This window comes from Bufo bufo, chromosome 3 (genome assembly GCF_905171765.1).
Source record: "Bufo bufo chromosome 3, aBufBuf1.1, whole genome shotgun sequence".
In the NCBI taxonomy this organism is placed as follows: Eukaryota; Metazoa; Chordata; class Amphibia; order Anura; family Bufonidae; genus Bufo; species Bufo bufo.
The window spans coordinates 297,117,509-297,141,678 of NC_053391.1; positions in this window are offsets into that span (position 1 = coordinate 297,117,509).

Below are 24,170 nucleotides of genomic sequence, written 5' to 3' on the forward strand. Positions count from 1 at the left end.
CTGCTGAAAGACCACAGTTTGCACCTACAGCCGATGTCCATCAGTCTTTCACCTCACCCCCTTGCAAATCAGCAAAGCAGTCTGAGCCCCAAGTCATGCAGCAGTCTCTTCTGCTTTTTGATGACTCTGTTAGCAGGGTTTCCCAGGGCCATTTACCTAGCCCTGCCCCAGAAGTGGAAAAGATTGAGTGCACCGATGTCCAACCACTTATTTTTCAAGATGAGTACATGGGAGGACCATCGCAGCACGTCTCGGATGATGACAAAACACAGGTGCCAACTGCTGGGGCTTTCGAAAGTGTGCAGACCGACAAGGAAGTCAGGGGTGAAGACTGGGTGGAAGATGATGCGGAGGACGATGAGGTCCTCGACCCCACATGGAATCAAGGTCATGTGAGACACCGATGTAGTTCGGAGGAAGAGGCGGTGGTCGCACAGAGCCACCAGCACAGCAGAAGAGGGAGCAGGGTGCAAAAGCGGAGCGGAAGTCCTCTAGACAGTACGCCTCCTACTGCCCACCGCAGCAAGGGACCAAGCACACCAATGCAAGCTCCAAGGAGTTCCCTGGCGTGGCAGTTCTTCAGACAATGTGCTGACGACAAGACACGAGTGGTTTGCACGCTGTGCAATCAGAGCCTAAAGCGAGGCATAAACGTTCACAACCTGAGCACAACCTGAATGACCAGGCATTTAAGTGCAAAGCACAAGCTGCAGTGGAGTAGACACCTCAAAAACCAAGAAAGGTCTCTGGCTCCTCCTGCTTCCTCTTCTGCTGCAGTCTCGGCCTCTTCATCCACCTCTGGAGTCACAGTGCCACCTGCCACCCCACAAACAGAGGATCTGCCAGCAACACCAACACCTGGGTCACCAAGCATCTCCACAATGTCACACAGAAGCGTTCAGCTCTCCATATCCAAAAAGATGGAGATGAAGAGGAAGTACCCCCCTACCCACCCGTGATCCCTAGCCCTGAATGCCTGCATTCCTAAATTACTTGCCTTTGAAATGCTGTCATTCAGTCTGGTGGAGACGGATAGTTTTAAAGGCCTTATGGCGGTGGCTGTCCCACAGTACGTTGTGCCCAGCTTCCACTACTTTTCAAGGCGATCCATACCTTCCCTGCACAACCAAGTAGGGGACAAAATCAGGTGTGCACTGCGCAATGCCATCTGTGGCAAGGTGCACCTGACTACGGATACGTGGACCAGTAAGAACGGTCAGGGCCGTTATATCTCCATAACAGCACACTGGGTAAATGCAGTGGCGGCTGGGCCTGAGGCGGATAGCAGTTTGGCGCATGTCCTTCCACCACCGAGGATTGCAGGGCGCTTCAGTTTGCCTACTGTTGCTTCCTCCTCCTACACTGCTTTCTCATCCTCTACCAGCTCCTCATCTGGTCAGCGTAACACCTTCACCACCAACTTCAGCACAGCCAGGGGTAAACGACAGCAGGCAGTTTTAAAACTTATCTGTTTGGGGGACAAACCCCACACCGCGCAGGAGCTGTGGACGGGCCTTGAACAACAGACCGATGAGTGGTTTGTGCCAGTCAGCCTCAAGCCCGGCCTGGTGGTGTGCTATAATGGGCGAAATCTCGTAGCAGCTCTGGGACTAGCCGGTTTGACACACATCCCTTGCCTGGCGCATGTGCTGAATTTGGTGGTGCAGAGATTTCTTAAAAATTATGCCGACAAGTCAGAGCTGCTGCATAAAGTGCAGGCCGTCTGTGCGCGGTTTCGGCATTCTCACCCGGCTGCTGCTCACCTGTCAGCGCTGCAGAGTAACATCGGCCTTCCTGCTCACTGCCTCATATGTGACGTGCCCACAAGGTTGAACTCCACCTTGCACATACTGGGCAGACTGTGCGAGAAGCAACAGGCAATAGTGGAGTTTCAGCTGCAGCACGCACGGGTGAGTCGCTCGGCGGAACAGCACCACGGGTGAGTCGCTCGGCGGAACAGCACCACTTCACCACCAATGACTGGGCCTCCATGCGAGACCTGTGTTCCTTGTTGCGCTGTTTCGAGTACTCCACCAACATGGCCAGTGCCGATAACGCTGTTCTCAGCGTTACTATCCCACTTCTATGTCTCCTTGAAAAAACGCTCCTGGCGATGATGGAAGAGGATGTGGCACAGGAGGAAGAGGGATCATTTTGTAGGGTTTCGGTCCAGTCATTCCCAAGTGGCTCCGAGGGTGGGTTCCTGCACCCACAAACCTAAGGTACACAATTGTCCAGCCAGGGCACAGTTCTGGAGGATGAGGAGGATGAGGAGGATGAGGAGGAGGAGATACAGGAGGAGGAACCATGTTAACAGCAGGGTGGCACCCAGACCAGCTCATGGCCATCACTGGTGCATGGATGGGGGGATACAGAGGACACAGACGATACACCTCCCACAGAGGACAGCTTTTCGTTGCCTCTGGGCAGCCTGGCACACATGAGCGATTACATGCTGCAGTGTCTCCGCAACGACCGCCGAGTTGCCCTCATTCTAACTTGTGCTGATTACTGGGTGGCCACGCTGCTGGATCCTCGTTACAAGGACAATGTACCGTCCTTAATTCCGTCACTGGACCGTGATCGTAAGATGCGCGAGTACAAGCGCACGCTGGTAGATGCGCTGCTGATGGCATTCCCACCTGACAGCGGGGGTACAGTGGAAGAACAAGGCGAAGGCAGAGGAAAAGGTCGCCAAAGCAGCTGAGGCACCGCCAGCACCTCAGAAGGCAGGGTTAGCATGGCCGAAATGTGGAAAAGCTTTGTCAGGACGCCACAACAACCAGCACCACCAGCTGATATGGAACGTCTTAGCAGGAGGCAGCATTTCAGCAACATGGTGGAGCAGTATGTGTGCACACACCTACACGTACTGAATGACAGGTCTGCCCCCTTCAATTTCTGGGTCTCCAAATTGGGCACATGGCCTGAGCTTGCCCTTTATGCCTTGGAGGTGCTGGCCTTCCCTGCAGCCAGTGTTTTGTCTGAAGGTGTATTTTGCACGGCAGGGGGCGTCATTACAGACAAACGCAGCCGCCAGTCCACAGCCAACGTGGACAAGCTCACGTTCATTAAAATGAACCAGGCTTGGATCACACAAGACTTGTCTGTACCTTGTTTAGAATAGACATTTATACCACCAAACATACATTCTTGTACTCAAGTCAAGTGCAATGATTCTTTGTTTTCTTTTTTTTTATTTGTCCCAATATTTTGGGGGCTACCTACCTCAATAAAAATAAATAAAAAACATTGTTGGCTACCTCCTCCTCCTCCATTGCTGCCTCCACCTAAAACACCACATTCACCGCCTCCTCAACCTCCAACTCCATATTCACCTCCTCCTCTGAGTTGCAGGTTAATAATTTGTAATTTTTAGTAATATTATTTTATTTTAAGTTATTTCCCTATCCACATTTGTTTGCAGAGCAGTTGCCATGCTCTTAAGCACATTTTACTGCCTTTTACATCCCTCTAGCCTTTTCAAGGACTATTTTAGAGCCATTTTAATGCAAAAAAGTGCAAATTTTAGTGCCCTAAATTGAAAAAAATCTTATTTTCAATTGTCGGGTGACATTTTACCATTTTTGGCGTATACAAACCCCTGCTGTGCCTGGGTGACAGGGCCTAAATCTCTCAAAATCCTCTGTTCTATTGCTGGGTGACAAGAACCCACTTTTGCCGTGAATGAACCCCTGCTGTGCCTGGGTGACAGGGGCCTAAATCTCTCAAAATCCTCTGTTCTATTGCTGGGTGACATGAAGCTAGTTTTGCCGTGAATAAACCCCTGCTGTGCCTGGGTGACAGGGGCCTAAATCTCTCAAAATCCTCTGTTCTATTGCTGGGTGACATGAAGCTAGTTTTGCCGTGAATAAACCCCTGCTGTGCCTGGGTGACAGGGGCCTAAATCTCTCAAAATCCTCTGTTCTATTGCGGGGGGACAAGAACCCACTTTTGCCATGAATGAACCCCTGCTGTGCCTGGGTGACAGGGGCCTAAATATCTCAAAATCCTCTGTTCTATTGCTGGGTGACATGAACCACCTATTGCCGTAAATGAACCCCTGCTGTGCCTGGGTGACAGGGGCCTAAATCTCTCAAAATCCTCTGTTCTATTGCTGGGTGACATGAAGCTAGTTTTGCCGTGAATAAACCCCTGCTGTGCCTGGGTGACAGGGGCCTAAATCTCTCAAAATCCTCTGTTCTATTGCGGGGGGACAAGAACCCACTTTTGCCATGAATGAACCCCTGCTGTGCCTGGGTGACAGGGGCCTAAATATCTCAAAATCCTCTGTTCTATTGCTGGGTGACATGAACCACCTATTGCCGTAAATGAACCCCTGCTGTACCTGGATGACAGGGGCCTAAATCTCTCAAAATCCTCTGTTCTATTGCTGGGTGACATGAAGCTAGTTTTGCAGTGAATAAACCCCTGCTGTGCCTGGGTGACAGGGGCCTAAATCTCTCAAAATCCTCTGTTCTATTGCTGGGTGACATGAAGCTAGTTTTGCAGTGAATAAACCCCTGCTGTGCCTGGGTGACAGGGGCCTAAATCTCTCAAAATCCTCTGTTCTATTGCTGGGTGACAAGAACCCACTTTTGCCATGAATGAACCCCTGCTGTGCCTGGGTGACAGGGGCCTAAATCTCTCAAAATCCTCTGTTCTATTGCTGGGTGACAAGAACCCCCTTTTGCCGTGAATGAACCCCTGCTGTGCCTGGGTGACAGGGGCCTAAATCTCTCAAAATCCTCTGTTCTATTGCTGGGTGACATGAACCCCCTTTTGCCGTGAATGAACCCCTGCTGTGCCTGGGTGACAGGGGCCTAAATCTCTCAAAATCCTCTGTTCTATTGCTGGGTGACATGAACCCCCTTTTGCCGTGAATCAACCCCGGCTGTACCTGAGTGACAGGGGCCTAAATCTCTCAAAATCCTCTGTTCTATTGCTGGGTGACATGAAGCTAGTTTTGCCGTGAATAAACCCCTGCTGTGCCTGGGTGACAGGGGCCTAAATCTCTCAAAATCCTCTGTTCTATTGCTGGGTGACATGAAGCTAGTTTTGCCGTGAATAAACCCCTGCTGTGCCTGGGTGACAGGGGCCTAAATCTCTCAAAATCCTCTGTTCTATTGCGGGGGGACAAGAACCCACTTTTGCCATGAATGAACCCCTGCTGTGCCTGGGTGACAGGGGCCTAAATATCTCAAAATCCTCTGTTCTATTGCTGGGTGACATGAACCACCTATTGCCGTAAATGAACCCCTGCTGTGCCTGGGTGACAGGGGCCTAAATCTCTCAAAATCCTCTGTTCTATTGCTGGGTGACATGAAGCTAGTTTTGCCGTGAATAAACCCCTGCTGTGCCTGGGTGACAGGGGCCTAAATCTCTCAAAATCCTCTGTTCTATTGCGGGGGGACAAGAACCCACTTTTGCCATGAATGAACCCCTGCTGTGCCTGGGTGACAGGGGCCTAAATATCTCAAAATCCTCTGTTCTATTGCTGGGTGACATGAACCACCTATTGCCGTAAATGAACCCCTGCTGTACCTGGATGACAGGGGCCTAAATCTCTCAAAATCCTCTGTTCTATTGCTGGGTGACATGAAGCTAGTTTTGCAGTGAATAAACCCCTGCTGTGCCTGGGTGACAGGGGCCTAAATCTCTCAAAATCCTCTGTTCTATTGCTGGGTGACATGAAGCTAGTTTTGCAGTGAATAAACCCCTGCTGTGCCTGGGTGACAGGGGCCTAAATCTTTCAAAATCCTCTGTTCTATTGCTGGGTGACATGAAGCTAGTTTTGCAGTGAATAAACCCCTGCTGTGCCTGGGTGACAGGGGCCTAAATCTCTCAAAATCCTCTGTTCTATTGCTGGGTGACAAGAACCCACTTTTGCCATGAATGAACCCCTGCTGTGCCTGGGTGACAGGGGCCTAAATCTCTCAAAATCCTCTGTTCTATTGCTGGGTGACAAGAACCCCCTTTTGCCGTGAATGAACCCCTGCTGTGCCTGGGTGACAGGGGCCTAAATCTCTCAAAATCCTCTGTTCTATTGCTGGGTGACATGAACCCCCTTTTGCCGTGAATGAACCCCTGCTGTGCCTGGGTGACAGGGGCCTAAATCTCTCAAAATCCTCTGTTCTATTGCTGGGTGACATGAACCCCCTTTTGCCGTGAATCAACCCCGGCTGTACCTGAGTGACAGGGGCCTAAATCTCTCAAAATCCTCTGTTCTATTGCTGGGTGACATTAAGCTAGTTTTGCCATGAATAACCCTCTGCTGTGCCTGGGAGACAGGGGCCTAAATCTCTCAAAATCCTCTGTTCTATTGCTTGGTGACAAGAACCCACTTTTGCAGTGAATAAATCCCTGCTGTGCCTGGGTGACATGGGCCTCGTTCTCTCAAAATCCTCTGTTCTATTGTTGGGTGACATGAACCCCCTTTTGCCGTGAATGAACCCCCGCTTTGCATTGCTGACAGTGAACTAAATTTAGTAAAAACAACTGTTACTGATCGGAAGATGCGCGACTACAAGCGCATGCTGCTGATTGCATTCCCACCTGACAGCGGGGGCACAGTGGAAGCACAAGGCAAAGGCAGAGGAGGAGGAAGAGGTCGCTAACGCACCTGAGGCACCGCCAGCACCTGAGAAGGCAGGGTTAGCATGGCCCAAATGTGGAAAAGCTTTGTCAGCCTTGGAGGTGCTGACCTGCCCTGCAGCCAGTGTATAGTGTGAACGTGTGTTTAGCACGGCAGAGAGCATTATCACAGGCCGCAGCCAATGTGGACAAGCTTACGTTTATTAAAATGAACCAGGCATGGATCCCACAGGACTTGTCCGTACCTTGTGCAGAATAGACATTAGTACCAGCCTCAACCATCCATTCTTATACTCAAGCGCACTTATTCTTTGTTTTATTTTGTTATATGTCCCAATATTTTGGGGGATACCCCAATTTAAAAATAAAAAATAACACAAATCAGTCAACCTACACCGCCACATCCACTGCCTCCTCAACCTCCTACTCCTAGATCCAGATTGTTATTTTGAATTTTTCTGTATTTTATGTTATTTTAAGTCATTTCCCTATCCACATTTGTTTGCAGAACAGTTGCCATGCTCTTAAGCACATTTTGATGCCTTTTGCAGCCCTCTAGCCCTTTCCAGGATTATTTTAGAGCCATTTTAGTGCCCAAAAGTTCGGGTCCCCATTGACTTTAATGGGGTTCGGGTTCAAGTTCGGGTCCCGAACCCGAACTTTTTTTTCAAGTTCGGCCAAACTCGTCGAACTCGAACATCCAGGTGTCCGCTCAACTCTAGTCATGGGTATTACATAATAGAAACCACCCTTAAATTACCCCATTATAGAAACTACACCCCTCAAAACACTTGGCTTTAAAAATGAAAAATTACATATTTTACAAGAAAATGTAAAGTTAGTGTAAAATAATAAAACTAACACTTTTTTAGTAGGATAGGGTTATTTCAAGGACCATGCAAGGGCAGCACTTGTGTTGAAGTGTCAATTTTGACAGGTTGAGACGACAATAGCATTTGGGAAAGTTAGGAATTCTCCTACTTCAGCATATTATTATTAGCTTTACAAATAAGGTATACATAGAAAACCATGATGCAAGGGAATTTACTTGTTAACCATATATGTCTGTTAGAATGTTAAATTTAGGATACAATGTAACTCTATGTAGAGTCAACCTATAAAATGGCTTTGTTTCATGACATAGGCAGAGCATTCTTGCACGGACACCTGTTGCTCTCACACACACACACACACACAGATTCACACATACACGTTATTTTGGGGAAATAAGCTTTTTCACTTATTTTAACTGTTTAATTGCTTGCTTGTAACCTTTCAAGACTTATTGCTGTGCTATATTTTTCTCTTTCTAAACTTTGTAACTTTCTTTTTATGAGAATTAAATCCTTCTAATTTTATCTTTCATCACGAACTTTGCACATTTTGTTGGGCTCCTTCTAAAGCATTTCTTGAAAAATAGAGTAATGCAGGACGTTATTCTACATTGGCGAGCCAGCGGTTTTTGTTGAATTCCTTCAGTTTGTAAAGAGGTGGGCCCAAGAGAGCAATTACTATTATTACAAGCTTCAGGAAAACAACAACAACGAACCTAAAGAAAGAAGACGTGAGCCACACATCTGTTGCAAGTGTCACTTCCCAGACGTATTACAGACGGAGGCTTGTGAAGAAACTACACAGAGATCCTTCCATAGACTGTGGGAAGAAGACGTAAAAAGGAGACATACACGGTACCTGAGTAAGTAATGGAATTTCTTAATTCTTATTCAGATAAAAGTAAATTGGAGTTTAAAGTTGTAAGTAGTCATACTAATGCACAATTATGGGCAAGTTTATATAGTCAATGTGAAGAAGAAAACATAAGAATTGACAAAAAGTTGTTGTGTATGGATAAATTGCAGAAGAAGCTCAGGAATGTATTACATATGGTGAAAATATTCAATACATTAGTTCTTGAAGATAGGCAGCCACAGACTCAGACACATAGTATATGTGTGAATAATAAGGACACACATGATACAGACACACAGGAACACATAGAAGAGGATGATTTTAATGATTGTCCAAAGTGTCAAATTTTGGCACAACACATAGAAGATCTGGAAGATCAGATGGAAACTAGGACATAGCTCATATCAAAATTATGCCATCGTACGAAAAAAGTTTCTATTATTACAAAAAGTGGCATAGATACGGGTGCATCCTACATTCCAGACACTAGTCCAGCTGATGCAAATGAAGATATAGAGGCTGAAGAAGTCAAGAGGAGGAAATTACATGACAGGGCAGCCAAGTTAAATTAAAAAATACATGATCAGTTAATAAAAATTTGTAAAGATATCCCAGCTTATACTGATAAGATGGATGCATTTCACAATGCTGATATCTTTGAATCTAATACTGATAAGTTCAATCTAAATAATGAACAGAAAAACAAAGTATTTAAATTATGGCTTCCCTCATATATGGCAAGGAGATTAGAGACTACACCAAGAGTAAATGATGAGCGTGAAATAATACATAGTTCCCCAGCAGATCGATTGAGGCAACTACTTTTATTTACTACTGGAGAATCTACTCCTACATTTGAAATCCTTGACATGTTAAAGCCCACTTTACAGGATGATCCATTTGCATTCTTGATAAAATTTGAACAGGCGTATAGAATGGTCATGGAAATTGAGGATGATTCTGAACCCATTGCAATGATAAAGTCATTTGTAAAACGGTTCAAATATCTTGATCCAGTCTCCAGGGAGTTAGCACTAGGAAAGCCTACGTTACAGGAAGCGGCAACATTTATTGATCAAATAAGGAGATCAATAAAACAAAGTAGTATAAGGGTCAAAGTTGCTGCAGTCCAAAAAAAGGATGAAAATCAGGTAACAGATTCAAATAGTCCTAAATCAAACCCTCCCATGAAAAGAGACCAATATAAACAGAAAGGAAAGGTGTCATTTCAAAGAGGACAAGTTACTTGTTATTATTGTGGAAAAATAGGACATTTAAAATGGCAATGTAGGAAATTCCTAAATGAGTCACAGAATGCAGGGAAAGAAAATGGTTTTGTGCCAACTGCTCCTTCTCCAGAGCAGGATCAGTCACAATCACCATATGCACCTTTAATAAGACAAATTAGAGAATTAACATTGAATAATTCGTACAAGGGGAAATCTTATGGTAATAAAATTGAGGAGACAGCTGGTTTGTTACCTTCCCCATGACTAGGACGAACTATGACCTCTCGTCCTTTGGAATTAGTAGCTCCAGTTTCATTAGATGACTGTGGAAGACCTTTTGTAAGGGGATCCTTACAGGGCAATGAGGTGACATTTCTCATTGACACAGGAGCTCAATTAAGTGTGACTAATCAGGATTTGCCTCTAACTCCAAATGCACCTGTTTGTACAATTGTTGGTTTTAGTAGGAAAAGCGGCACTAAGGCAATTTTAGCACAGAATGTTAATTTAGAAATACCAGGCTATCTGAAAACTAAAATAGACATTTGGCATAGTACTAATTCTGAAAACATCATAGGAACTGACCTAATGAAAAAATGGGGTTGGGTCATTGACTTAGGAAATAAGGTGATCTGGAAAGATGTTGATGGATCTAAACCTGTAGTCATTGATCCCACTGAATACAGTCATGTTGGTACTGTTTGCCTAACCGAAGTTGTTTCTTCTGAACATTTGTGGCCAGAAACTGGTGATGATGAAGTTCTAAAAGAAATTGTACAATATACTCCTTCTTTGTGGGCACAATTCAGGAATGATGTGGGCACAATGAAAGATGTATTAGTCAATGTGGAGGGGAGAGACCCTCCTCCCCAAAAGCAGTACAAATTGGCACCTGAATCAATTGGTCCCATGTCTAAAATCATACAGGAACTACTTGATCAAGGTGTCATTAGAAAAGCTAATTCAGTAACAAACAATCCACTGTGGTGTACTGTGAAGTCTGATGGTTCATACCGAATGTTATTGGACCTAAGATTGCTGAATAAGTATACCCCAAATGTGGCACCCATTGTTGCAGATACTCATGACATGATGGCGCGACTGAATGCTAAGGCAAAGTTTTTCTCTGTTTTAGACATCAGTAATGGTTTTTTCAGCATTTCTCTTGCAAAGAGCTGTCAATACAAATTTGCATTTTGTTTCATGGATGAACAATATGTATTTTGCAGATTACCTCAAGGAGCACATTTATCACCTAGCATATTTCATCAGGCAGTTGCAAAAGTATTGTCCAAATTTTCAAGACCCGATTGTCTGTTGCAATATGTTGATGATATTCTTTTAGCCACTGAGGATAGAGAGTTGCATTTATCTCTCTAAGGCCTCTTTCACACTTGCGTTGTCCGGATCCGGCGTGTACTCCACTTGCCGGAATTACACGCCGGATCCGGAAAAACGCAAGTGTACTGAAAGCATTTGAAGACGGAACCGTCTTCCAAATGCGTTCAGTGTTACTATGGCACCCAGGACGCTATTAAAGTCCTGGTTGCCATAGTAGGAGCGGGGAGCGGGGGAGCGGTATACTTACAGTCCGTGCGGCTCCCAGGGCGCTCCAGAATGACGTCAGAGCGCCCCATGCGCATGGATGACGTGATCCATGTGATCACATGATCCATGCGCTTGGGGCGCCCTGACGTCACTCTGGAGCGCCCGGGGAGCCGCACGGACGGTAAGTACACTGCTCCCCGCTACACTTTACCATGGCTGCCAGGACTTTAGCGTCCCGGCAGCCATGGTAACCACTCTGAAAAAGCTAAATGTCGGCTCCGGCAATGCGCCGAAACGACGTTTAGCTTAAGGCCGGATCCGGATCAATGCCTTTCAATGGACATTAATTCCGGATCCGGCCTTGCGGCAAGTGTTCCGGATTTTTGGCCGGAGCAAAAAGCGCAGCATGCTGCGGTATTTTCTCCGGCCAAAAAACGTTCCGTTCCGGAACTGAAGACATCCTGATGCATCCTGAACGGATTTCTCTCCATTCAGAATGCATTAGGATAATCCTGATCAGGATTCTTCCGGCATAGAGCCCCGACGACGGAACTCTATGCCGGAAGACAAGAACGCAAGTGTGAAAGAGCCCTTAGCAGAATTATTTTCATTGTTGCATGAAGCAGGTTTGAAATTGAGCACCAAGAAAGTCAATCTGTTACAGACTGAAGTGAGATATCTTGGAGTGTTAATCAGTCATGGAAAGAGACAGCCTCTTCAAGAAAGGGTTGAGGCTATTGCTTCTCTTCCCATTCCAACATCACACAAGGCTCTGAGACATTTCTTGGGTCTGGTAAACTTTTCCAGAGAATTCATAGAAGGCTTTGCAGAAAAAGCTAAACCTCTTTATGATCTCTTGAAAAATAATGATGATGACTCTTTTGGACCATGGGAAGAGGAACAACAGAAGGCATTTGAACTTCTAAAGCGAAGTATGCAAAAGTCTCCAGCATTGTCAACAGCAATGACTCAGGCACCTTTTGCTTTGCAGGTTCACACCTCAGACACGGCTGTGTCAGCTGTACTCTTGCAGTTGCAAGGGGGAGAATGGCGGATTTTGGGCTATTTCTCTAAGCTTCTCACACCTGTGGAAAAAGGGTTTGAAATTTGTGCAAAACATTTGGTGGGTGTTTATTTTGCTGTTAAGGCAACAGAACACATTGTTGGATTTAACAAAATCATTCTGCAGACTCCTCACTCCACACTAAAACTTCTCCTTGAGAAAAACCTCCCAGGTGTGTCAAATCAAAGATTTGCACATTGGTTGTTGTCCTTATCATCAAAACAAATTGAGATTGATCACAAGGCCAAGTATGTACTTCCTCAATTAATGCAGTATGAAGGGAAAACTCATGAATGTTCAGAAACATTTTATGAATCATATCCTAGCTTGTTTAGGAGAGATGCAGAGAACAGTGATGAATCAGTATTTGTTGATGGTTCAAGATTTTGTTCAGGGGGAAAGTATTATACAGGTTATGCTATCTTGTATCCTGAAAGAGGATATGCAGTTCAGCATAGACTGCCAGGACACTATTCAGCTCAGAGAGCAGAGTTAGAAGCTGTCAAGACAGTACTGACAATTGATGAGAAAGAAAACAAGAATCCATTGGTCATTTATAGTGACAGCTCATATGTCGTGAGATCACTGACAGACTATTTGCCAGTGTGGGAAAGGAGAGGATTTGTAGATTCCTCTAACAAGGTCCTAGTGCATAGTGATACACTCAAGGACATATTCAAAATAGCTTCAAAACATCCTAATAGCTATGCTATAGTCAAAGTCCCAGCACAAAGGAAAGGCAAACATGAGTTAGTTATTGGAAACAACACTGTAGACACATTGGCTAAGGAAGCAGCTATGACAGGAGAATTGAAGGAAGAAATTGAATCTTTGAAAGCTTTACCAGTGAGGAAAACAGACACGCATTTTCCTTCTTTTGCAGAAGAACAAGCGAAGGATTCGTCCCTTGCTGCTTCTCAGGTTGATCCAAAACCTCCCTTTGTTTGTGAAAACGGGGTTTTGTGTCATGACTGTCAGGGGGAATTGCGTCCTGTTGTCCCAAAACATTTACAAATGGAATTCACCAAATACAATCATGAGAGTTTAGGTCATTTGGGTCAGGAAAAATTGTTAGGAGTTCTCAAAGAGAAATTTTATTGGGACAAAATGGAGAGGACTGTTCAAGATGTTATTGAGTCATGTCTCATTTGTGCTCAAGTCAACCCACGACCTAAAGGACAAAAACCTCCACTTTTACGAATTGCACCTGCTGATGGTCCTTGGTCTACATTACAGATAGACTACATAGGTCCTTTACCTTCAGGTAAACATGGACTCAGGTATGCATTAGTGGTGGTGGATGTATTTTCAAAATGGGTAGAGATCTTACCTGTCAGGAAAGATGATGCTCTGTCTACAGCAAGGGCATTGGTAAATCATGTGTTTTGTACTTGGGGGATCCCAAGAATGATTACCTCTGACAGAGGAAGTCATTTTACAGGAAAAATCATGCGGACAGTTTGTGCTATTCTAGGAGTACAACAACAGTTCCATGTAGCGTATCACCCACAATCAGCAGGCATTGTGGAAAGAATGAACCGAACAATTAAGACAAGAATTGCAAAAATGTTATTAGACAAAGGAAATACATGGGTTGATGCAGTACCCTTTGTTCTTATGAGTATAAGAGGAACCGTTTCTTCTACAACACAGTATACTCCATTTGAATTAATGACGGGAAGAACAATGCCATTAATATTCCCAAACGAACCATTCTTGTCTACACCTCAAAAAGATGCAATAGCAAGGTCCAGGTGGTTACAGTTATTGCAGAAGAATTTAAGTACAATTCTTCCATATGCTGCATCTAAAATGCAACGCATGATACCACCTCACTCTTCTAAATTTGTAAAAGGTGCTTTTGTAATGATTAAGACCTTCAGGAAGAGTGGACCTTGGGAAAGCAATTGGGAAGGTCCCTTCGAAATAATTGACACTAGGGGACAAGTAATGATTTTGGTTCAAAGAGCACCAAATGCTTCAAAGAATACTCGCAGACAACAAAAACTGTGGGTACATGTTGATCAGTGTAAATTGTATGTACCAAAATAATGATACTGCTTTTCTTCACAGGGAATGAAACTCTTCACGTTATACACAATCCACAACAAACAAGGATGTCTTCAGAAAAGCTGTTTCATGATGGAATGTCATTGTTGATGATGATATTTACAACTGCTACGTTCACAGAATTCCTTGATGATAAAAAGAATAATCATGACAAATAGACTTCAATCCTTGCACGAAGAAGAAGAGGATTTCGTCTTGAGGATTTTCTGGAAGAACAAATTCAGGACAATTCCAGAGACATTTCCGGAAGTCTTTGTATGGGTTATGGCGTTAACTGTTGTATTGAAATACACTTCAGACATGATACACACATTGAATTACATGCAACAGCAGGACCCAAACCAAAGTTCACACAATTACAAGGAACATTCATACATAACAATAGAACTGGTTCATGGGAATGTACATCAATAGATGTATTATACTGGAGTATTGTGATAAAAGGAAATGAGCCAGCTACATGGTCCGGAGATCTCACAAATGATAAGATAGCATTAGGAAAAGTGGGAAAATCTCGAGAGGAAATTTGGTTTCAAACCCAGAACTATGTAAAAATAATGGATCCATCAATTCTTCCCATAACAGGAAAGGTTGATGAAGATTGGGTGAAAAATTGGAGATTCCAAATAATTAGGGAACCTGTTGTAGTTAACATAACCATTGACTTCATAGGAACAAATGTTATTAATCCCGAACTTCAAGTTTCTCCAACATTGGTAAATATTCAGGAAGAAACGAATCCATTATATTTAAAATGCAGCACAAGATTAGAGATTCCATCCGAATCTGTGATAACATGGACTAAAGGAGAGGTATTTTTAGGTAGTTTATCAAATGGTCCAACTAATGTAATTCATAGAGGTCAATTTGGAAACGTGAAATGGTTTGATAAAAAGTTTATATTTTATCAAGATCATCCATCTCCTAAAGATTCAGGAATTTATCAGTGTTGCATATTAACTATAAACAACCATAAACAATGTGAAACTGTAAATGTTACTGTATGGTCACCTACAGAAAATATTTGTACCAAAGTTAAATTTGAATCATCTAGTCCTTTCCAGATTAACCATTTCCAGTCCAAGCCTCTTTTGAGGAATGGTAAATATGTCACCATAATGTGGACATTTAATATATCAGACTGGAAAATATCATCAAAATATCCTAAATGTGGAAAGCATCTTGCTAATATGGAGGAAGGTTTAGAAAGATGGTTTAAAAAGAGTGTTTCCAAGCAAACCAGAACTAAAAGAGGTATAGTAGAAGGTATTTTAGGAGGAATAGGTACCTTTGGAAGCTTGGTAAATACAATGAATGTAAATTCATTACAATCAGATTTATCTGGAAAAGAAAGGAATTAAAGTACAGAAAAGTCTAAACCAACTTTTAGAGAAAATGATAGTTAATTCTGTAGTTGTTTTAGGATCTTCTGTTTCACATCTTCAAGATGTTACTTTAGGTTTGATCCAAAGTGAACAAGAGTCAGAAGTAGCCAGGGCATGTATGGAAATCCAAATAGAATATTCTACGAATTTAAAAATAATGGCTCAGGCTTTACAAAGTGGAATTACTCCACTTGGTTTATTGGAAAATTTACCTATGGAATATAATTATAGTATGAGACACATAGATTTATGGGTAAATAAGTGGTTAGGATGTAATAAGAACACATGTATAGCTACCTCATTGATTCCAGTAGCTGGAAGAGAACAAATGGTAGTTCCAGTAACTGTTTTAGGAATTCCCGTGAGTGAAACACAGTTGATTTTTTATCAATTGCAATATACGGAATTTGCATATGATGGTACTCATATAGAACAATTAGATCTTTCTTCATGTTTACACTTTGTTTCTAAAATAATCTGTTTACCGGAACAAGATAAGGAGATTTATCATTCTTGTTTCCATAATCAAACTTCTTGCCATGCACGAATTGAGAATGTATACTCAATTCATGATTTGGTAACTCAAGTTGGTCCGAACAAAGTTTGTGTACAAGTGATGTCTGAGAAAGAAAAGGTTGTAGCATTCTTTTCTTCTTGTGTACATCACGAGAATTTAACCAAGGGTTTATATTGTTTGGAAGGAGACTGGAGAGCAATCTCTATGAATTTAGGAAGACTCAATATTTCTTCCATAAATACAACCCAATTGAAAATCCTTCCAATGAAATTTAATCTCACTCAAATTGACAAATTTCCGTGGGATGAGTGGACTAAAGAAATTAAAAAAGATAAAGGTCTTTTAAAAATATTAAGTGAACAAATAAAAGAAGCAGAAATTGCATTTAATCATAAACAAGGACAATTATCAGAAATAGAACATGAATGGAATATCATGTCTGGAACATCTTGGTGGGGAAAATTGAAGAAATCTGTAAATATGTGGTCAAAATCTTCTACACAAACAGCAGTTGAGAATACGTTATCCCATCCTATTATTATTATATTTATTATTATATTTTTGTGTATTATCTATCAAGTTTTTGTTATGTACAGGATCAAGAAAACATATAGTAATATAAAGAAGGAAATTAACAAAGGAGATAACATTTTGAAAGAAATGTTAAAAAGAACTCAGTATACCAATTCTATATGGAATACTGAATCAAAAATTGATCAAACAACCAAGTGCTATAACATGGTCAATGAGTGAATGTGATACGAATGAGATACGAATGATGAGTAATTAGGTTAGATTAGGAGTTTATGATTGAAGATTTATATTTCAAATCATAATCAGGGGGAAATGTAAAATAATAAAACTAACACTTTTTTAGTAGGATAGGGTTATTTCAAGGACCATGCAAGGGCAGCACTTGTGTTGAAGTGTCAATTTTGACAGGTTGAGACGACAATAGCATTTGGGAAGGTTAGGAATTCTCCTACTTCAGCATATTATTATTAGCTTTACAAATAAGGTATACATAGAAAACCATGATGCAAGGGAATTTACTTGTTAACCATATATGTCTGTTAGAATGTTAAATTTAGGATACAATGTAACTCTATGTAGAGTCAACCTATAAAATGGCTTTGTTTCATGACATAGGCAGAGCATTCTTGCACGGACACCTGTTGCTCTCACACACACACACACACACAGATTCACACATACACGTTATTTTGGGGAAATAAGCTTTTTCACTTATTTTAACTGTTTAATTGCTTGCTTGTAACCTTTCAAGACTTATTGCTGTGCTATATTTTTCTCTTTCTAAACTTTGTAACTTTCTTTTTATGAGAATTAAATCCTTCTAATTTTATCTTTCATCACGAACTTTGCACATTTTGTTGGGCTCCTTCTAAAGCATTTCTTGAAAAATAGAGTAATGCAGGACGTTATTCTACAGTTAGGAACACATTTTTCACTTTAACAAGGCATAATAAGATAAAATGAACCCCGCTATTTGTTGTCCATTTTCTCCTGAATATGATAATACCCCAAATGTGGTTACAACGCACAACGCAGGGCTCAATAAAAGGAGCGCAATATTGTTTTTAGAGGGCAGATGATTTTCGGGTACCATAACACATTAGAAGAGACCCTGAGATACCCCTAGAAAGGAAACCCCAAAAAGTTGCTTCATTTTGGAAACTACACCCCACAAAGTATTGATAGAGGGTTATAGTGAGCGCTTTGACCCAACAAGCGTTTCATAAAATTTATAAACAATTGGCTGTAAAAATTAAAAAATACATTTTATTTCCAATAAAATGTTGCTTTAGCCCCAAATTTTTCATTTTTACAAGGCATAACAAGAGAAAATGCACTCCACAATTTATGCATTGTTTCCTGAATACGGTAATACCAAATACATCATCATAAACTGCTGTTTAGAGGCATGACAGTGTTCAGAAGGGAAGGAGTGGCATCAGGATTTTTTAACATGGAATTTGCCTAAATAGTTTTTAGGGGGCATGACATTTTATTTATTTTTTACGACTGAGCCGTGTGAGGGTTTGTTTGTTGCAGGACAAGCTGTAGTTATTTTTCTTTTTGCACCATTTTGGAGTACATTTGACTTTTGGATTGCTTTTTATATCAATATTTAGGAGGTGAGGTGGGCAAAAATTGCAATTCTTTCTGTGTTTATTTTTTTGGGGTTCCTCATGTGGTATATATAATATGATAATTTTATTCTGTGGGTTGATACAGTTATGGTGATACCAAATTTATATATATATATATTTTTTTTTTTTTACTACTTTTTCAGCACAAAATCACTTTTTTATTAAAAAATAAATAATATTTTGCATCATCATATATAGAGATGAGCGAATTTTTAAAACATTCGATTCGCCAAATTTTTATGAAAAAATTTGGTCCGATCCGAAAAAATGTGTGGCGAATTACGTAAAAAAACTCTGTGTCTTGCAGTAACAAGCATATGGAGTCTGCTTTCGTAGTGAAATAATACTGTGAGTCCGTATGACATGCAGATGACAGGTGTCGCACTTAGAATCACTGCACACTTTACCTATATTTGGGCAGTCACGAGGCCAAAACTGACCAAATAACTCAAGTATAGCCTTACAGGTCGATGTTAGCACCAAGAAGAAGCGCACTCCTTTTACACCGTCATTACACAGTCACCGGACCTGAACCCAATCGAGATGGTTTGGGGTGAGCTGGACCGCAGAGTGAAGGCAAAAGGACCAACAAGTGCTAACCATCTCTGGGAACTCCTTCAAGACTGTTGGAAGACCATTTCAGGGGACTACCTCTTGAGCTCATCAAGAGAATGCCAAGTGTGCAAAGCAGTAATCAAAGCAAAAGGTGGCTACTTTGAAGAACCTAGAATATGACATATTTTCAGTTGTTTCACAATTGTTTGTTATGTATATAATTCCACATGTGTTAATTCATAGTTTTGATGCCTTCATAGTCATGAAAATAAAGAAAACTCTTTGAATGAGAAGGTGTGTCCAAACTTTTGGTCTGTACTGTAGATGTCTACAGAACCTATTCTATTAAACGCTATTCTATTAAACAAGTAGAGCCCCCAGACATGGTGGAGAGTGTGTCAGCAGTAAGTGTCTGGTCGTCACTGATTATCAAATTATTAGTATTGCTAATGCCCAAAAAAAATGAGTGGATCCAAAACAGAGATGACACAGAGATCAGAGGAAGGGTCAAATAAATGATGATGTCAGCCAAGCCAAAAAGGCTAAATAGTGGCCTAGTCATGAAGTAGGGAGGGTGGGAACAGCATGACAATGTGGTGAGGTGAAAGCAGCATAGGGGGCCACAGAATGGCAAGATGACATAGTGTAACGGTGGCGACAGCATCAGGAGGTCACAGAGTGACGCAATGACAGAGTCTGGAGGTGGCGTCAGCATCAGGAGGCCAAAGAGTGGCACAATGACAGTGTCTGGAGGTAGCAGCAGCATAAGGAGGCCACAGAGTGGCAAGGTGACATAGTGTGGAGGAGGCGGCAGCATTAGGAGGACGAGTGGCACAAATGACAGGGTGTGGAGGTGGTGGCAGCATCAGGAGGCCACAGAGTAGCATAATGAGAGAGTGTGGAAGTGGTGGCAGCATCAGGAGGCCACAGAGTGGAAAGGTGACATAGTGTGGAGGTAGGTGTCAATACCAGTACCAGCTGAAGATGGTGGCTGAAAGAAGGAGCACTTGGCATCAGATGTGTGGCCGCAGGCGGGTGGCAGCATCAGAATAGTAGCTGAGGCAGTTAGCCAGAAGAAACCGGTCTCTTTTGTCAAAGTGTTGGTGTGGCAACATGGATGATCTAGTCTGATGCATCAGGCATTGGTGCGTGGAAATCCTGGCTGATCCATGCCTGATTCATCTTGACAAAGTACTACAAGAAAATTTAGACTAGCACATTCATATACTGTACATAATCACAGGTGCATATCCATTAAGCAAACATGGTTGATAATAAAAGGGCTGCACAACATTTCACATACAAACAATAGAGCTGATTAATGGGGATCATTCTAAATTAGAGGTATTATACATACTGGAAATGGAAAAATAGAAGCTCTTTGTGCACATTTTTGATCAAACATGTGTCGGGCCCATCTACCAGGCGTCAAGGTGGCTTCTGCAGATGGGTACCTAACACTAATAAACCGCCTCTCTTGGACTTACCTAAGCCTACAATTTTCAGGGCAGTATTGGAACCAGCTACATTTATACTCTGCCCAGAAGCCCCAGGCAGATTAGCGTTGCTCAGTCTAAAAGAGGCTCTATCCTCAATATATACTACAAGAAACTTTAGATGGGCTCGACACTCGTTTGATCAAAAATGTGTGCAAAGAGCTTCTATTTTCCATTTATAGTAGGTATAATACCACTTCATTTTAGAATGATCCCCATTTCTCAGCTCTATTGTTTGTATGTGAAATGTTGTGTAGCCATTTTATTATCAACCATGTTTGCTTGATGGATATGCACCTGTGATTATGTATATGAATGTAAAATGCAAATGTGATCGCACACTACATCCAGCACTCTGCCCTCCATGCTGGATGAGACATTGGTGTACATTTTGGCCAAAGCTTAATTAAGCCACTCACCGCGTCAAGGTCGTCTCACTTGAGTGGTCCCTAACTCTTGTTCCTACCTGTTTATGGGCCATAACAGCCACATAAAGTCCAGGGAATGCAGGTCAGCATGCAAGCCAAGTACATTCTGCTTTTAACCCCGTCCGGTGCCATTACAGCTTTCATCGGATCCAGGGATGCAAGTACCAACATGCATGCTGAACCCACCATATACTTCTCCTGGAGCCAAATGGCTAATGGTAGGTTCTATATAAGCAGACTCAGTTTTATACTGACTTTAAAGCCAGCCTCCAGGACAGATTGACTGGTCAGGTGTGCTTGACTCAAAGGAGATCGCCACGCCTCCAATATATGCTACAAAGAAAAAATGTGGGGGGTTGAGCCCGCACAACCTGCCTGTAGGTGCAGATCACTATGGCGAAATACATATACAAATGGAAAATGCAAATGTGATCGCACACTACATCCATCACTCTGCCCTCCATGCTGGATGAGACATTGGTGTACATTTTGGCCAAAGCGTAATTAAGCCACTCACCGCGTCAAGGTCGTCTCACTTGAGTGGTCCCTAACTCTTGTTCCTACCTGTTTATGGGCCATAACAGCCACATAAAGTCCAGGGAATGCAGGTCAGCATGCAAGCCAAGTACATTCTGCTTTTAACCCCGTCCGGTGCCATTACAGCTTTCATCGGATCCAGGGATGCAAGTACCAACATGCATGCTGAACCCACCATATACTTCTCCTGGAGCCAAATGGCTAATGGTAGGTTCTATATAAGCAGACTCAGTTTTATACTGACTTTAAAACCAGCCTCCAGGACAGATTGACTGGTCAGGTGTGCTTGACTCAAAGGAGATCGCCACGCCTCCAATATATGCTACAAAGAAAAAATGTGTATATGAATGTGCTAGTCTAAATTTTCTTGAAGTGTATATATTGAGGGTAGCGCCTCTTTTAGGGCTCATGCACACGACCATTCTTTTGCGGTCCGTTTTTCACAGATCCGTAATTTGCGGTCAGTAATAGAACATGAAAAACTCAAAAACGCAAATGCAATAGCACTCTGCAACCAGCACTCTGCCCTGCCTCTATGCTGGATGCTGAATGAGGCATTGGCGTAAGCGATGTGCACCTGCATACAGGGTTGTGCTGACTGAATCCCCCACATTTTTTCTTTGTAGTAATAGAACATGCACTACTTTTTTGTGGTACTGAAATACGGAAACGGAATACACACAGAGGACCTTCCGTTGTTTTTGCAGACCCATTGAGGTGAATGGTTCCGCATCAGTCCGTAAAAAAACAGAACGGAAGCAGAAAGAAAATACGTTTGTGTGCATAAGCCCTTAGACTGAGCAACGCCCATCTGCCTGGGGCTTCTGAGCAGAGTATAAATGTAGCTGGTTCCTACACTACGCTTAAAATTGTAGGCTTAGGTAAGTCCAAGAAAGGCGGTTTGCTAGTGTTAGGTACCCATCTGTGGAAGCCACCTTGACGCCTGGTAGACGGGCCCGACACACGTTTGTTCAAAAATGTGCGCAAAGAGCTTCTATTTTTCCATTTATAGTAGGTATAATACCACTTTAATTTAGAATGATCCCCATTTCTTAGCTCTATTGTTTGTATGGGAAATGTTGTGCGGCCATTTTATTATCAATCATCTTGACAAAGGTCAGTCTCTCCACATTTTTGGTGGACAGGCGAGTTCTTCTTAGGGTAACTATGGCCCTCACTGCACTAAACACGCGCTCTGATGCCACACTTCTGGCCGGGCAGGACAGCTATTCCAGGGCAAACTCGGCCAGTTGCGGCCACTAATCCAGTTTGACTGCCCAGTAGTTCAGCGGATCTTAAATGACGGCTGGCAGGGTGTACTCCAAGTATGCCACCACCTGCTGGTTCAGGTTCTGCTCTATGTCTAGCTGTTGGTGAGTAGTTTCTTCACTATGCAGGTAAAGAAAGCTGCTAATCAGCGACTCTAGACTGAGGCTATTGCTAATGGAGCTGGTACTGCTCCTGCCACCCCACACCTCCCCAGCAGTCATTGCAGTAAAACGTGAGTGCAGAGGGCCCCCCAGGTCAGACCTGCGAGAAGATGGACAATGGTGCAGATAGGCAGCTGTCAACTGACTACATAGGATGTCTCTGTAGTAGTTCAGTTTGTCCTCCCTCTCAGCGGGAGTAAAAAAAAAAGGCCCCCATTTTGGACCGGTAGCGAGGGTCCAACAAGGTGGAGAGCCAGAAGTCATCAATCTGCCGAATGGTGACAGTTCAGCTGTCACTACGCAAGCAAGTGAGCATGCATCCGGCCATTTGTGCAAGTGACTCGTAGCGACTCCCTGCCTCCATCTCCACTGCCTACTGCCACGGTGTGTCTGGGTCATCTGCCTCCTCTTCCTCATCACACTGTAGCTCCTCTAGCTGCTCCTGCTCCTCCTCTCCTGTCGCCTGTCTATAAAAACCACCCATTTCGCTACACATTGCTTGTGCTTCAATGTCCTCCTTCAGTTTAGCCCCCACAGGTCTCATGTGGCTGTGAGATCTAGACGCCACTCCGACCAGCCAGATTTGCCAGCATCTGTTGCAGGACATTAAGTCCTAGCGACTGACAAATAAAATGGCCTCCTCAAAGGGCCTGTACCAACAGCAGGTGTCACACATCAGCTGCCACTGGCTGACATCAAAGTTACACAGGGGTGTACTCCTGTCCTCTTGGATCATCAGGAAATTGCTGATGGCCTTTCTTTGTTTATATAGTCGGTACAACATATGGAGGGTAGAATTCCAACAGGTGAAAACGTTGCATATCAGCCTATGTTGGAGGATGCTGTTCTGCAGCTGCATCTCAATGAGGGTGTGCTTTGCTTTGTGGTGTATGAGTGGCTGATGTGCATGCAAAGTTTCCTGGCCATTTTTAGGATGTCCTGCAGATGGGTGTAAGACTTCAGAAACAGCTTGAAAACCAGATTGAACACTTGTGCCATGCAGGGTGCAGGGCGCATGGCTCAGCCCTCCTTGATGCAGAGCCGACACAATGTTCTTGCCATTGTCGGTCACCATGGTTCAGATTTTTAGTTGTCTCGGAGAAAGGATTTGATTTCTTGCAGAAGGACATGGAGTAGTTCCACCCCTGTGTGACTCTGTTTGCCGAAGCAAACAAGGTGCAGAACAACGTGCCCTCCACATGTGATATGCTGGAGGGGCACTGTGCATTGTCTCTGCAGTGGAGGCTGAGGACACATTGGAGGATGAGGAGGCAGAGGCGGACATTGTCGCTGGACCAAGAACGTGGCAACGTGGAGGTGAAAGTGGCGTCACCTGGTCAAGCTGCTGGTGTGGCTGTGCAGGAACCACATTCACCCAGTGGGCCGTAAAGGACATGTATTGTCCATGACTGTAGTTACAGCTTCACACGTCGGCACTGCTGTGCACTTTGGCAGACA